The sequence below is a fragment of the Lissotriton helveticus genome, chromosome 12, assembly GCF_964261635.1.
Source record: "Lissotriton helveticus chromosome 12, aLisHel1.1, whole genome shotgun sequence".
NCBI classification, from domain to species: Eukaryota; Metazoa; Chordata; class Amphibia; order Caudata; family Salamandridae; genus Lissotriton; species Lissotriton helveticus.
Window position 1 is genome coordinate 23,273,204 of NC_136073.1, and position 15,366 is coordinate 23,288,569.

At 48.4% G+C, this 15,366-nt stretch overlaps 1 protein-coding gene across 1 annotated transcript in view; it reads left to right on the forward strand.

Moving 5' to 3' along the window:
* Window positions 1-538: 538 nt before the first annotated feature.
* Window positions 539-15,366, forward strand: part of HAPLN4 (hyaluronan and proteoglycan link protein 4) — a 92,359-nt gene continuing 77,531 nt past the window's right edge. The window contains exon 1 of the mRNA XM_078670321.1: window positions 539-625. The gene's annotated coding sequence lies outside the window, so the exon portion shown is untranslated. The remainder of the gene's footprint in view (window positions 626-15,366) is intronic.

Sequence of the window (15,366 nt, forward strand, 5' to 3'; positions counted from 1 at the left end):
ACAAGGGGGTAGTGTGTGTTTCTGTTTTCTTTGTGTCTTTAACAGAGCTGGACTGAAGAGCACCTGTCCCGGTCTCTCGCATACCCTATGGAATTGTAATTCCGCCACCTCATTCCTTGAACTGTATTTTAGGTCATTGTCTAAAGCGCTCCGAAGTAATCTCACAGCTAGGCGCAGCGCTTGTGAACGTTTCTAGATTAGTCAATTTTTTTAAAACAGGACCCATGCGTCATCGTTTGGTGCAATGCTACATAATACCTGAAGATGGCGGCAGCGCTCTTTGGAGTCAGGTCTAACTCGCGCAATAAGATCAAAATTCCGAGTTTGTTAGCAGGCAGGCTGGCATCTGTCTCAGAGATGTCAAACAACCAGAGACAGGCTTCTCCCCACCCTGTGGCTCGTCATTGTAACCTTTTATTTGCATTCATTTGTTTCATTAGTACGTATAGTTTGAATGATAGCAGTTCTCTAAAAGCACCTTTTCATGTTGTTCCGACAGCGGTCATAGTTTTGTTTATTTGTTTTTGTTTGTAGAAAGCGCTGCAAACCTGTCATCGTCGCCTCGGAGCGCTCCATCATTTCTGATTCAGGACGAGTCGAAGCACGGGGCCGCGCATCCAGCCAGGTAAAAGTGCATGAGTATCACTTGTATTTGTGAAGTAAAGTGCCTTTGAGGGTGTAGACCCGAGTAGTAGCTCCCAGGCACCTCCTTACTCGCGCCAAGGAAAAACTTTTTCACAATGGTGTAAAGAGGCTGGCGTAAATCCAGAGTTCGCTCGCGCCTCCCTTAACCTGTTCCACACCAAGTCTTTGATGAAGTAAACAAAACCTGGTGTAAAAGCAAGATGCTTAACAGACATGCCTAACTTTACTCCTGTGGGTTTTGTAAACATGAGGTAGGGCAACGGGTGTAAATCTAAGATGTTAATGTATCCCCCTTATTTTTTTACTCCAGATGTCGTCTTTGTGGGAATGTTGTAAAACGGCTGGCCTAAATCTAGATTCCGAGATGGTACCTTAATTTTACTCCAGAGGTCGTCTTTGTGAATATGTTGTAAGACGGCTGGCGTAAATCTAGATTCCGAGATGGTACCTTAATTTCACTCCAGAGGTCGTCTTTGTGAATATGTTGTAAAACGGCTGGCGTAAATCTAGATTCCGAGATGGTACCTTAATTTTACTCCAGTTGTCTTTGTGAATATGTTGTAAGACGGCTGGCGTAAATCTAGATTCCGAGATGGTACCTTACATTTACTCCAGATGTCGTCTTTGTGGATATGTTGTAAAACGGCTGGCGTAAATCTAGATTCCGAGATGGTACCTTAATTTCACTCCAGATGTCGTCTTTGTGAATATGTTGTAAGACGGCTGGAGTAAATCTAGATTCCGAGATGGTACCTTAATTTTACTCCAGAGGTCGTCTTTGTGAATATGTTGTAAGACGGCTGGCGTAAATCTAGATTCCGAGATGGTACCTTAATTTTACTCCAGAGGTCGTCTTTGTGAATATGTTGTAAGACGGCTGGAGTAAATCTAGATTCCGAGATGGTACCTTAATTTCACTCCAGATGTCGTCTTTGTGAATATGTTGTAAGACGGCTGGAGTAAATCTAGATTCCGAGATGGTACCTTAATTTCACTCCAGAGGTCGTCTTTGTGAATATGTTGTAAGACGGCTGGAGTAAATCTAGATTCCGAGATGGTACCTTAATTTTACTCCAGAGGGCGTCTTTGTGACTCGAATGGTAAAGCAGTAACCCACCTCTCTCCCCATTGGTAGCCCGTGTGTTTATTTTAAATTAAATGTTTTCTTCCTGAATAAAGATGCAATCTCTAGTGATGAAAAACTTCTCGACTAGCGTCGTTCACGCGGTGCTGGCTTTTGTGATCTATGTTATGTTGCAAGTTTTTCTTACATCGCTCGCCCACATATTACCCGGCGCATTTCCCTGCAGACGTGGCATCCACATTTGTTTTTTGGCCCTTGGAGAAGGCAGCCTTCTGTTCCTTCTTGAATTCTGCCCCCTACGATCACCCCTACAGCCACCCGGTGCTTAATTCGAGCCGGTGTTTACTAGTGCTCTGCATCAGCACTTAATTCTTATCACCAGCACTTATGGTAGTCCACCACACGGTGGCGCTGTTTGTTCAATTTTTTTTAGGTAGGTACAACAACCGTGTTTAATAATGCAACCTACAAATTGAAAATACCTACTATCAGGCCATTCTTCGAATTTGGGGCCCGGAAAAGTACGAATTGTCACACTCGTCAGAGTGTGATGGTTCGTAGTTGTGTTGGCACTGTCGTTGGCACCGCGGGCAGGGGCAGCGGAAGGTGCAAGCTGTTATGGCCTCATGACGAGGGCCTTTATTTTACAAATTAAGCCCTATGACCATGGCAGTCTGTAAACAGTCTGTGGTAGAAATGCCGTTCCTAAATCTAAACAAATATAAACCGAGGTGCTGTGTTTTACTATCGCCACAAACACACACCCTGGAGCTGCAGGTACTAATGTGTGGCGTGTAAGGCCTGCTTCGGGGGTGGTGGTGCCAAGCGCGACCATGTTTGTTGGCGCCCCCCAAAAACTTCCTTCTCCTGATTCCCTCAGTACCGTGCTCCACCAGTGCCCCTTATCTCTCCATAGCCCCCACCTCACATGCATTTCATTTGTTTTATAGCGCTACTCATATCAGTGTAGGGTGTCAGAGCGCTTCACATCACACGAACGTAATACAAACAATTAATCATACGTGTGTATCAATCTATGGGAAATGTTTCGTAAAACAATGAGGATTACAAGGCGTAGGAGCTACATATCCATGACACTAGTAGGCAGTATATCTTAAGAGTGTCTGGTCTGGAGAAGCACAAACTCAGGATTTAAGTTGTACCACAGAGGTTGATTTTGCTAATAAGAATGTATTTCTACCCAAGTGATCCATTTTTGGCATCATTAGAATAATAAAAGACTGGGGCAAAACATAACATTCTAACCTATACCGTGCAGCTCTTCCACAGTTCATAACTCGCTGAGCTGTATTCGGGTTGTAACTTATGAGCTGCAAGTAACAAAAAGATCAGTGTGACAAAAGCACTAACCAACTGAGCCATCCACGTAAAATACAGTTTGGTGATTTGCATGGTACACGTTCTTTGCAGCAGGCACATTAATCCTCTGCGCTACTTACTGTATGATGAGTCAAAACTGTCTCTAGGAAAAACTCCAATCTCTGTCCAGCAAGAACATTAAATCACCAGAGCTCTCTTTACTTTTTTATTTTTGCCTGAAAACTGCTGGACACACAAGGAACTCTGCAGCAGGTGTGGTTTTTCAACCAATGTCCTTTCAAAACCTGGTGCCCCCTGGAGGGGTTAGCGCCTCGTGTGACAGTACCAGTCACACCGCCCTAGAGCCAGCCATGGTGGCATATAACTGACTCTTCCCCAGCCCCACCGCCTTTCATTAGCCTCAGCAGCACAGGGACTCTCCCTCAGCCCTGCTCAGGTTTCTCAGGCACCTGCCTGAAATGCGCCTGACTCCGGCCCAGCCTCACCATCCTTTTGGGAGAATCACCCTGACCTGGGCCTTATTCTGCCCCATCTTCATGGTCTTGTAGCAGCTCCTATTTGACAGGTGCCTGACTCCGCCCTCCGAAGGGAGAGGTGTGGCGCAGCGGCCAGGGCGGCTGACTCTGGAGCACGGGGCTCACGGTTCGATTCCCGGCGGCAGCTCCGCCCAGCACCATGTGACTCTGGGCAATAGCTCGCTTAATCTCCCCGACAGCCCCCAGCGCCTCGAGACCCTTAGGGGTGTAGTTCGCGCTTTACAAATACTGGGTTATTATTCCCCGGCACGAAGCTGCCTATAGTGCTTAGAATCCCGCCGCCTATAGTGCTTAGAATCGCCGCTCCGGCCCCTCCCGGAGGCGCTCGGAGTGTCGGCAGATGCGCCCCTGCTCTCCCTCTTCCCCCAATTAGCCCTCCTCCTGAGGGGGGGAGCGAGGACCCCGCACCCTCTGCGCAGCTGCAGCCAATCAGGAGCCGGGAGACGGCGGCTGAAGAGCGCTAATCAGCCGGACATTAGCATGCAGCGCGTGCGCCGGCTTTTCACCAGGTTCTGTCTCATAACGCGCATAATGACCCATTAAAAACTGTCTTTATTCCACCCCTTGAGAATGTCATGGAGTGTAACCTATGACCCCCCAAACACCCACCCACCCCACCCCACGCGCGATACCAGGGGCAGACCATGGGTGCAGAGGAGCTAACCCTGTGGCCCAGTATCCACAGATTGTGTGATATAGGATGCCAGGAGCGAAGCCTTTGGCCCCGTATCCATAGATTGTGTGATATAGGATGCCAGGAGCGAAGCCTGTGGCCCCGTATCCATAGATTGTGTGATATAGGATGCCAGGAGCGAAGCCTGTGATCCAGTATCCATAGATTGTGTGATATAGGATGCCAGGAGCGAAGCCTGTGGCCCAGTATCCACAGATTGTGTGATATAGGATGCCAGGAGCGAAGCCTGTGGCCCAGTATCCATAGATTGTGTGATATAGGATGCCAGGAGCGAAGCCTGTGGCCCAGTATCCATAGATAGTGTGATATAGGATGCCAGAAGCGAAGCCTGTGGCCCAGTATCCATAGATTGTGTGATATAGGATGCCAGGAGCGAAGCCTGTGGCCCAGTATCCATAGATAGTGTGATATAGGATGCCAGGAGCGAAGCCTGTGATCCAGTATCCATAGATTGTGTGATATAGGATGCCAGGAGCGAAGCCTGTGATCCAGTATCTATAGATTGTGTGATATAGGATGCCAGGAGCGAAGCCTGTGATCCAGTATCCATAGATTGTGTGATATAGGATGCCAGGAGCGAAGCCTGTGATCCAGTATCCACAGATTGTGTGATATAGGAAGCCAGGAGCGAAGCCTGTGGCCCAGTATCCATAGATTGTGTGATATAGGATGCCAGGAGCGAAGCCTGTGGCCCAGTATCCATAGATAGTGTGATATAGGATGCCAGGAGCGAAGCCTGTGATCCAGTATCCATAGATTGTGTGATATAGGATGCCAGGAGCGAAGCCTGTGGCCCAGTATCCATAGATAGTGTGATATAGGATGCCAGGAGCGAAGCCTGTGGCCCAGTATCCATAGATTGTGTGATATAGGATGCCAGGAGCGAAGCCTGTGGCCCAGTATCCTTACATTGTGTGATATAGGATGCCAGGAGCGAAGCCTGTGATCCAGTATCTATAGATTGTGTGATATAGGATGCCAGGAGCGAAGCCTGTGGCCCAGTATCCATAGATTGTGTGATATAGGATGCCAGGAGCGAAGCCTGTGGCCCAGTATCCACAGATTGTGTGATATAGGATGCCAGGAGCGAAGCCTGTGGCCCAGTATCCACAGATTGTGTGATATAGGATGCCAGGAGCGAAGCCTGTGGCCCAGTATCCACAGATTGTGTGATATAGGATGCCAGGAGCGAAGCCTGTGGCCCAGTATCCACAGATTGTGTGATATAGGATGCCAGGAGCGAAGCCTGTGGCCCAGTATCCACAGATTGTGTGATATAGGATGCCAGGAGCGAAGCCTGTGGCCCAGTATCCATACATTGTGTGATATAGGATGCCAGGAGCGAAGCCTGTGGCCCAGTATCCACAGATTGTGTGATATAGGATGCCAGGAGCGAAGCCTGTGGCCCAGTATCCTTACATTGTGTGATATAGGATGCCAGGAGCGAAGTCTGTGGCCCAGTATCCTTACATTGTGTGATATAGGATGCCAGGAGCGAAGCCTGTGGCCCAGTATCCATAGATTGTGTGATATAGGATGCCAGGAGCGAAGCCTGTGGCCCAGTATCCATAGATTGTGTGATATAGGATGCCAGGAGCGAAGCCTGTGGCCCAGTATCCTTACATTGTGTGATATAGGATGCCAGGAGCGAAGCCTGTGGCCCCGTATCCATAGATTGTGTGATATAGGATGCCAGGAGCGAAGCATGTGATCCAGTATCCATAGATTGTGTGATATAGGATGCCAGGAGCGAAGCCTGTGGCCCAGTATCCACAGATTGTGTGATATAGGATGCCAGGAGCGAAGCCTGTGGCCCAGTATCCATAGATTGTGTGATATAGGATGCCAGGAGCGAAGCATGTGATCCAGTATCCATAGATTGTGTGATATAGGATGCCAGGAGCGAAGCCTGTGGCCCAGTATCCATAGATTGTGTGATATAGGATGCCAGGAGCGAAGCATGTGATCCAGTATCCATAGATTGTGTGATATAGGATGCCAGGAGCGAAGCCTGTGGCCCAGTATCCACAGATTGTGTGATATAGGATGCCAGGAGCGAAGCCTGTGGCCCAGTATCCATAGATTGTGTGATATAGGATGCCAGGAGCGAAGCCTGTGGCCCAGTATCCATAGATAGTGTGATATAGGATGCCAGAAGCGAAGCCTGTGGCCCAGTATCCTTACATTGTGTGATATAGGATGCCAGGAGCGAAGCCTGTGATCCAGTATCTATAGATTGTGTGATATAGGATGCCAGGAGCGAAGCCTGTGGCCCAGTATCCACAGATTGTGTGATATAGGATGCCAGGAGAGAAGCCTTTGGCCCCGTATCCATAGATTGTGTGATATAGGATGCCAGGAGCGAAGCATGTGATCCAGTATCCATAGATTGTGTGATATAGGATGCCAGGAGCGAAGCCTGTGGCCCAGTATCCTTACATTGTGTGATATAGGATGCCAGGAGCGAAGCCTGTGATCCAGTATCTATAGATTGTGTGATATAGGATGCCAGGAGCGAAGCCTGTGGCCCAGTATCCATAGATTGTGTGATATAGGATGCCAGGAGCGAAGCCTGTGGCCCAGTATCCATAGATTGTGTGATATAGGATGCCAGGAGCGAAGCCTGTGGCCCAGTATCCATAGATTGTGTGATATAGGATGCCAGGAGCGAAGCCTGTGGCCCAGTATCCATAGATTGTGTGATATAGGATGCCAGGAGCGAAGCCTGTGGCCCAGTATCCACAGATTGTGTGATATAGGATGCCAGGAGCGAAGCCTGTGATCCAGTATCCATAGATTGTGTGATATAGGATGCCAGGAGCGAAGCCTGTGGCCCAGTATCCATACATTGTGTGATATAGGATCCGAGGAGCGAAGCCTGTGGCCCAGTATCCTTACATTGTGTGATATAGGATGCCAGGAGCGAAGCCTGTGGCCCAGTATCCATAGATTGTGTGATATAGGATGCCAGGAGCGAAGCCTGTGGCCCAGTATCCTTACATTGTGTGATATAGGATGCCAGGAGCGAAGCCTGTGGCCCAGTATCCACAGATTGTGTGATATAGGATGCCAGGAGAGAAGCCTTTGGCCCCGTATCCATAGATTGTGTGATATAGGATGCCAGGAGCGAAGCATGTGATCCAGTATCCATAGATTGTGTGATATAGGATGCCAGGAGCGAAGCCTGTGGCCCAGTATCCATAGATTGTGGGATATAGGATGCCAGGAGCGAAGCCTGTGATCCAGTATCTATAGATTGTGGGATATAGGATGCCAGGAGCGAAGCCTGTGATCCAGTATCTATAGATTGTGTGATATAGGATGCCAGGAGCGAAGCCTGTGGCCCAGTATCCACAGATTGTGTGATATAGGATGCCAGGAGCGAAGCCTGTGGCCCAGTATCCATAGATTGTGTGATATAGGATGCCAGGAGCGAAGCCTGTGGCCCAGTATCCATAGATTGTGTGATATAGGATGCCAGGAGCGAAGCCTGTGGCCCAGTATCCACAGATTGTGTGATATAGGATGCCAGGAGCGAAGCCTGTGGCCCAGTATCCATAGATTGTGGGATATAGGATGCCAGGAGCGAAGCCTGTGATCCAGTATCTATAGATTGTGGGATATAGGATGCCAGGAGCGAAGCCTGTGATCCAGTATCTATAGATTGTGTGATATAGGATGCCAGGAGCGAAGCCTGTGGCCCAGTATCCACAGATTGTGTGATATAGGATGCCAGGAGCGAAGCCTGTGGCCCAGTATCCATAGATTGTGTGATATAGGATGCCAGGAGCGAAGCCTGTGGCCCAGTATCCATAGATTGTGTGATATAGGATGCCAGGAGCGAAGCCTGTGGCCCAGTATCCACAGATTGTGTGATATAGGATGCCAGGAGCGAAGCCTGTGGCCCAGTATCCATACATTGTGTGATATAGGATCCGAGGAGCGAAGCCTGTGGCCCAGTATCCTTACATTGTGTGATATAGGATGCCAGGAGCGAAGCCTGTGGCCCAGTATCCTTACATTGTGTGATATAGGATGCCAGGAGCGAAGCCTGTGGCCCAGTATCCTTACATTGTGTGATATAGGATGCCAGGAGCGAAGCCTGTGGCCCAGTATCCATACATTGTGTGATATAGGATCCGAGGAGCGAAGCCTGTGGCCCAGTATCCTTACATTGTGTGATATAGGATGCCAGGAGCGAAGCCTGTGGCCCAGTATCCTTACATTGTGTGATATAGGATGCCAGGAGCGAAGCCTGTGGCCCAGTATCCTTACATTGTGTGATATAGGATGCCAGGAGCGAAGCCTGTGGCCCAGTATCCTTACATTGTGTGATATAGGATGCCAGGAGCGAAGCCTGTGGCCCAGTATCCTTACATTGTGTGATATAGGATGCCAGGAGCGAAGCCTGTGGCCCAGTATCCTTACATTGTGTGATATAGGATGCCAGGAGCGAAGCCTGTGGCCCAGTATCCTTACATTGTGTGATATAGGATGCCAGGAGCGAAGCCTGTGGCCCAGTATCCATACATTGTGTGATATAGGATCCGAGGAGCGAAGCCTGTGGCCCAGTATCCTTACATTGTGTGATATAGGATGCCAGGAGCGAAGCCTGTGGCCCAGTATCCTTACATTGTGTGATATAGGATGCCAGGAGCGAAGCCTGTGGCCCAGTATCCTTACATTGTGTGATATAGGATGCCAGGAGCGAAGCCTGTGGCCCAGTATCCATACATTGTGTGATATAGGATCCGAGGAGCGAAGCCTGTGGCCCAGTATCCTTACATTGTGTGATATAGGATGCCAGGAGCGAAGCCTGTGGCCCAGTATCCTTACATTGTGTGATATAGGATGCCAGGAGCGAAGCCTGTGGCCCAGTATCCATACATTGTGTGATATAGGATCCGAGGAGCGAAGCCTGTGGCCCAGTATCCTTACATTGTGTGATATAGGATGCCAGGAGCGAAGCCTGTGGCCCAGTATCCTTACATTGTGTGATATAGGATGCCAGGAGCGAAGCCTGTGGCCCAGTATCCTTACATTGTGTGATATAGGATGCCAGGAGCGAAGCCTGTGGCCCAGTATCCTTACATTGTGTGATATAGGATGCCAGGAGCGAAGCATGTGGCCCAGTATCCTTACATTGTGTGATATAGGATGCTAGAAGTGTAGCCTTGTAGTGCTACATATATTTTCACATTGTGAGATTGTGGTGACCTTTGACTATGTGTTTTAACTGACTCCATTTTGAATGTACAACATCATTTTTGCATGATTTCATTGTGTGCCTTCTTGCAGCTTCAGAGTGGGATGTTTACTTTTTTCTCAGCACAAAGCAACACAGCCTTGCTGGAACAGAACGTTTGGGATGTGCATTTGAAAGCGTGAGCGAGGAATGTACGTCTCTGTCTCAGGGTTAAAACACGGAGGACTGGCCAGCTTCCGTCTTGACCTTGACACAGACCGGTACGGTCAGCTTTGGTTTTGCAATGGATGAAGGGGGGGGGGGGACTTTCTAGAAGTCTCTTTCCGTGTTAGTAAAAAGTATTAAAGACGGGAAGTTTTGGCGGTCGTACAGAAGCTCACTCGTGTGGTGGACGCACCATCACGGGCAGGTTTTGCTGTCCCATTGAGACTTCTGGTTGACTGAAAGGGCTTCCCAGTCCAGCCGACCAGAATGTTGTGCTTCACTCAAATGGTGATGTGTGAGCTGTGCGTTCCATTGCTCTGAGATGTTTTCATGTTATGCTCTTTATAATTGATTCTCTCACTTGACCGTGTTTATTCCTGGCATTTGACAGTGCTTGTTTCTTGCATTGGACAGCCATTATTATCTTCTTGTGTTTTGTTCCCTTGCATTTGACTTATGAATGTTTTACTATTATCTGCTTGTGTTTTATCTCAAGCATTTGATTACTTGTGAGTGTTTTATTATTATTTGCTTGTGCACAGATATATATTTATGTACATTTGCGTTGTTTTACCGGATTCATTTGACATCTGGGAAAGTCTTCCTGTTAGAGAGCGTTGCATTAATAAAACCCCATGACTTATTTTGAAACTGTCTTTGGATTTGCCTCCGTTTGTGAGTGCTGAGCGTACTTTCCAGGTGCTTTTTCCTCCTTTGCCGAGTGCCTCATCTTGAGTGTACTGAATTTCTTTTATTTGGGAGTGTAAAGCAAGACACGCTTGTGATCCAGTATCCATACATTGCGTGATGTATGATGCTAGGAGTGTAGCCTGTGAGCCCACCGCAAGCACCACCTGCTGACACCTGCAGCATCCCGACACTGCTTGAGCGTGTGCGGACACCTGCAGTGCCACCTTGGGGCCACTAAGTGTCCTGTGACCCAGGATATGATCCACTGAGCATGTGCATCTTTTACAGCCATCATGCGAGAATGCGTATGTACACTTGTTAGTGCCACCTGCTGGGCAGTCCGTGTCCTACACCCATGGGTGTATGCATTGAGGGGACTCAGTGCATTGCTTTGCAGAAGCTGTCTTCGCTTTCTCAGCCGCACCACAGCAGTGCCACCTACTGGTCATTTGGTGTCCTACGACCCTTGTGCAAAGAATTGTCTCACATGCCATCCATCTGTTGGAGGTGGGTGCTCTGCGGACATTTTAATGTCCACTCCTCAACTGTGGATGACTCCGCAATGCCGGATACACAGCTGGAGACACTCTTGTGACCGTCTGCCGGCTGAAGACTCCCACAAGGAACCAGTAACGCCTCTCTGACCACCACAGGTGTCCACAGGGCGGTGGTCAAGACACGTACAACCTGTCTCGTGCTGGTGGTTTCCTGGCGAGCACAGAGCGAGGGGAGCAGCTGTCACTAGTGCAGCGGGTGTAGTTGCACCAGAGCCCATTTATGTGTGGGACCCACTGTACAGCACCCCAGTTATGGCTATCTTCAGCCCACATTCAGGCCTGTGGTACCCTTTCATTACCCCTGTGTGGAGACCCCTTGCATTACCCCTGTGTAGAGAAATCACTTTCCATCTTTCCTTGCAAGATGTAACTATGACAAGATGCTCCTAAGACAAGTCTTTATTAAAAACGTGGACGAATGTGCACGTGATGCGGTGAACTTGCTGTAGGAAGCTGGCTCCGTATATACTATACCAAGTAAGGTGTAGTGTGCACAGAGTCCAATGGATCCCCAGAGGCTTAAGTAGATAATACTTAAAGCTCTCTTTGTGGTAGTGTGGGCGAGCACTTAGGCTTATCAGAGGGCTGTGTTAAGCATTTGTTGTACACACTCAGGCAAGAAATGATTATACACACTCAAGGCTAAATCCGATCCCAATTGTTTGTAAAAATAGGACTTATTATATTTTTATTACTTAGAACGAAAGCTACTTAGTTGCAGTAAAATATGTTTTGTGAAATCGCAGTTTTTTAATATGGAAAGTGGACACTGTATTTTTCGAACAGTTCAATGTTACCCTATGGAGTAAACTTACAGGTAAGTACACAACTTACAAATCCAGTCTTCAGGGTTTAGGACCAACACTGGGCAAGGGGCAGGTAAGTGTAGTGACTGCACCACCAGTGGCACTGGGGCGGCCGGTTGCAGAGGTACAATTCGGTCACTGGGGCCCAATGTTATTCAATGGAGACTGGGGCACTCAAAGAGGTGCCAGTTGAAGGTAAATACAATCTGAGTGGGGGGGGGGGGGGGGGGGTCAATCTCCAGGGATAAGGACCAGCACTTTGTTGCTACTACCTAGTGGCCACCTAACACACACCCTCAGTGCCACAAAAGCATCCGGTGCAGAGTGGCAACACAGCGCCGGGCGCCCACTGCAGAGCAATGGAGATTGAAGATCTTGAACAAAGGCTGGTGGCTCGGACCAGGAAGCTGGACGAAGGGAAGCAGTGGCTCTGGAGATAAATTGGGATGTTGAAGGGCACCTGGGTGCGGTCTGTCGGGCTCCCCAAGGCCATGGGGCTGCAGGTGCAGGGTTGTTCTTGGAGGTTGGAAGATCCTTACCGGAGCCAGTCCCGGTTAGGGGACTCAAGCTCAGAACTTCTGTGAAACCTTCTTAGCATCGGTGGGCCACTTCGCCTCTGGCCGGAGGCGTTGGATGCAGAGTTGGGTCCGGGGGTCTGGTTGGGCGGTTCAGCAGGGCACTGCAGCTCTTCTTGAGGGTTTCGTTGAGGACAGTGCCTCTGTCCTCGAGTTCTTGGTCTTTAGGGCAGGCAGGCAGTCCTCCCAGGGTTATGGAGGTCGCTGGGTCTGCAGGAGTAGCTGCTTTTTAGAGCAGGTTTCTTCGAGGGCCGCAGAAAGGCTAGTAGGGTTGGAACCAAGTCAGTTGTCATCTGGAGTCTTTACTGCTGCACAGCTCTTCGGTCTTTAGGTCGCAAGGAACTAAGGTTCAGGGGTGCACCTAAATACTCAATGTATGGGCGTTACAGGTACTGGCAGGTAGTAGCTAATGGGCTACTTACTTTTAGGGTGACTACACCCTTTGTATGTCCACTCCGTTAGGATTAGGGCTATGCCCACTCCCCAATTAGCTAAAATCCTCACAACCAATATGGAGGATTTTCTAAGGAGGGGGGGTCACTCAGCAAAGGACATCTTGGGGGCGGTCTGGCGGAGAGGGGACACACCTCTCCTGAATACTAATTTTCCTGCAGACCTTGCAGCCAAAAGTGGGGCTTGATCAGGGGGGGGGCTTCTCCAAAACTGGAGAGGCCCTGGCTAGCATAACAAAGGGAAGGAAGCCTTCGCGGCTCGCCACTCTTGAATGCTATTCCCGCTGGGGGGTAGGTGTGAAGCCCCTGCACCCAGAGCAGGCTTTGTTTCTGACCCATGAGAGCACAAGGGCTCCCACCGCAGAAACCTGCCTAGAGATGGCAGGCAGGTGTAGACCAGTCAGCTACACACTTGCGGTTGGGTAGGTCTTCAGGGGGCACTTATGAGGTGCCCGCTGACTGCACTTATAAATTAATCAAACACTGGCATCGGTGTGGTCTCATTATTCTGAGATGTTTGGTACCAAACATCTTGGCAACTGGTAAAGCCACCATGGAGCTGTGGAACTGGTATTGACGAGTTCCCATCCCATGTACTCCGTATGGTTTCACTATGCACTTGCAATGTCTAATAATAGACGTAAACACTGTAGGGACAAATTGCTCATGCCGCTATGCCCTCACCTGTGGTATAGTGCTGCCTGCCTTAAGGCAGTGAGGCCTGCTAGACGGGTGACTTGCGTATGCCATAGGCAGTGCTGGCAAGCCTGCCACCAGGGATGTGTACCAGGTCGACCGTTCACTTTTAGCTGCACCAAAACACGCGGATAGGTGGCAGTGTACCTGTGTTTGGTGAGGGGTCTCTTAGGGTGGCACAATCCATGCTTCAGCCCTTAGAAGCCCCCTCTGGTCACAGTGACCTTGGTACCAGTGGTACAGTTTACAAGGGATGTGTGTGTGGCCCAGAGGTGTGCTAATTGTGGAAACAAAGGTACAGTTTTGGAAAAGAACACCGGCCCTGGGTACCTGGTTACCTGGCAACCAGTGCACACTCCGTCAAAGTTGCATTCAGAGTCAGGCAAAAAAGTTGGGGTAACCGTGCCAGAAGGAGCACTTCCCTACAGTTGTCCAGTTGCCTTTAAATGCGAACATTCCATTCTCCTGCAGGCCTTCACAATAGTATAGACTGCCCATGCGGCTAGCTAAGCGCTGGGTAATGTAAACACCGTTTAAAGTACATGAACGGTCTTTCCACGATTTGAGATTCTGCTGCTGCATTACCAAATTATAAGCATATTACATGTCTGGGTGCTTTTATTGCACACAATGCAGTGGTTGAAACACATATTTCACAGGTGGAGGATGTTATTTCACGGATATATGACGGTACAACGCGTACCGTCACAACGCATACCTTTACAACGCGGCCGTGACAACGCAAGTCGTTACCACGACTTGCGTTGGGGGGCGCGGATTTCGAATAGTTTAATTTACTATTCTAACACCAGTCCCCGTGGACCCTAGGGAAGGTGTTAGGATAGTAAATTAACTATTTTTAGACCTTGAGCGCCCTCCAGCGCAAGTCGTGGTAACGACTTGCGTTGTCACAGCCGCGGTGTAAAGGTACCGCGTTGTGAAAACATCGTTGTAAACGATGTTTACCTATTTCACACATGATGTAAAGTACAGGTTTCTTCCAATGGATGACACAGACTCTGCCTGGTTTCCTTCCCTTACGCTCATTTTTCTAAACATTGAGCATGGCAGTGCATTTTTATAACGACAGCCGCAAAACACTCTAAAAATCCTCACCAATTCCAATTACTAAAGTAGCAAGTTCATCATCAAAGGGCCTATTGTTTTCTGACCTTTGCAGGAGCAGATTCAAAGACTTATAAGCTTAGCCGTGGCTCATTGTTTACTAAAAGTCTATTCATAAGAACTGAACAATGTAATTGCAATCAGGGTCCATTGTTAGCTGTAACTTTCTGACAGGAGCTCCAACATCTTTAATTCTACAGTCAAATTGTGCCTTTTAAGAAACCAAAACCTATTCTCACAAAAATCCTGTAATCTTAACTATAAGCTTTTATTTCTACTATATTCAATCAAATAGTATAGCCCAGTATGCCACTTACAGTTTCCAATTAACATATCCTTGTTTGACAAAAACATGGTTTTCATGATATGTGTATCAAGAAAGGCATGTGATAAAAAATACATACTGGGTAGCATGTAGTATGTATCTTTAGTCATCAAGGCTTTGGGTGGTGTTTTTGATCTCACTAGAATTCTACGTTTGTACTAAATGACAATACTGCGTGGTTACTAGTTATTAAGAACCTGGGGGGTGGGTTTAGGGCAAAAGAACAAAAGTCCAAGCTAGGAAACGTGTAAAAGGTGATGAGCTGACAATCACTCCAGTATTGGTTGGTTAAGCCAAATTGTCAGTACCTCAAATAATCCACATAAAAAATATTGTACAATTCACTAGAAGAGAAGAGCGAAAAAGGAAGAAATAGGGATTTGAAGAAAATAAAAAAGAAGATAAAAGCTGCCAGAGGGTAGTTGATCAC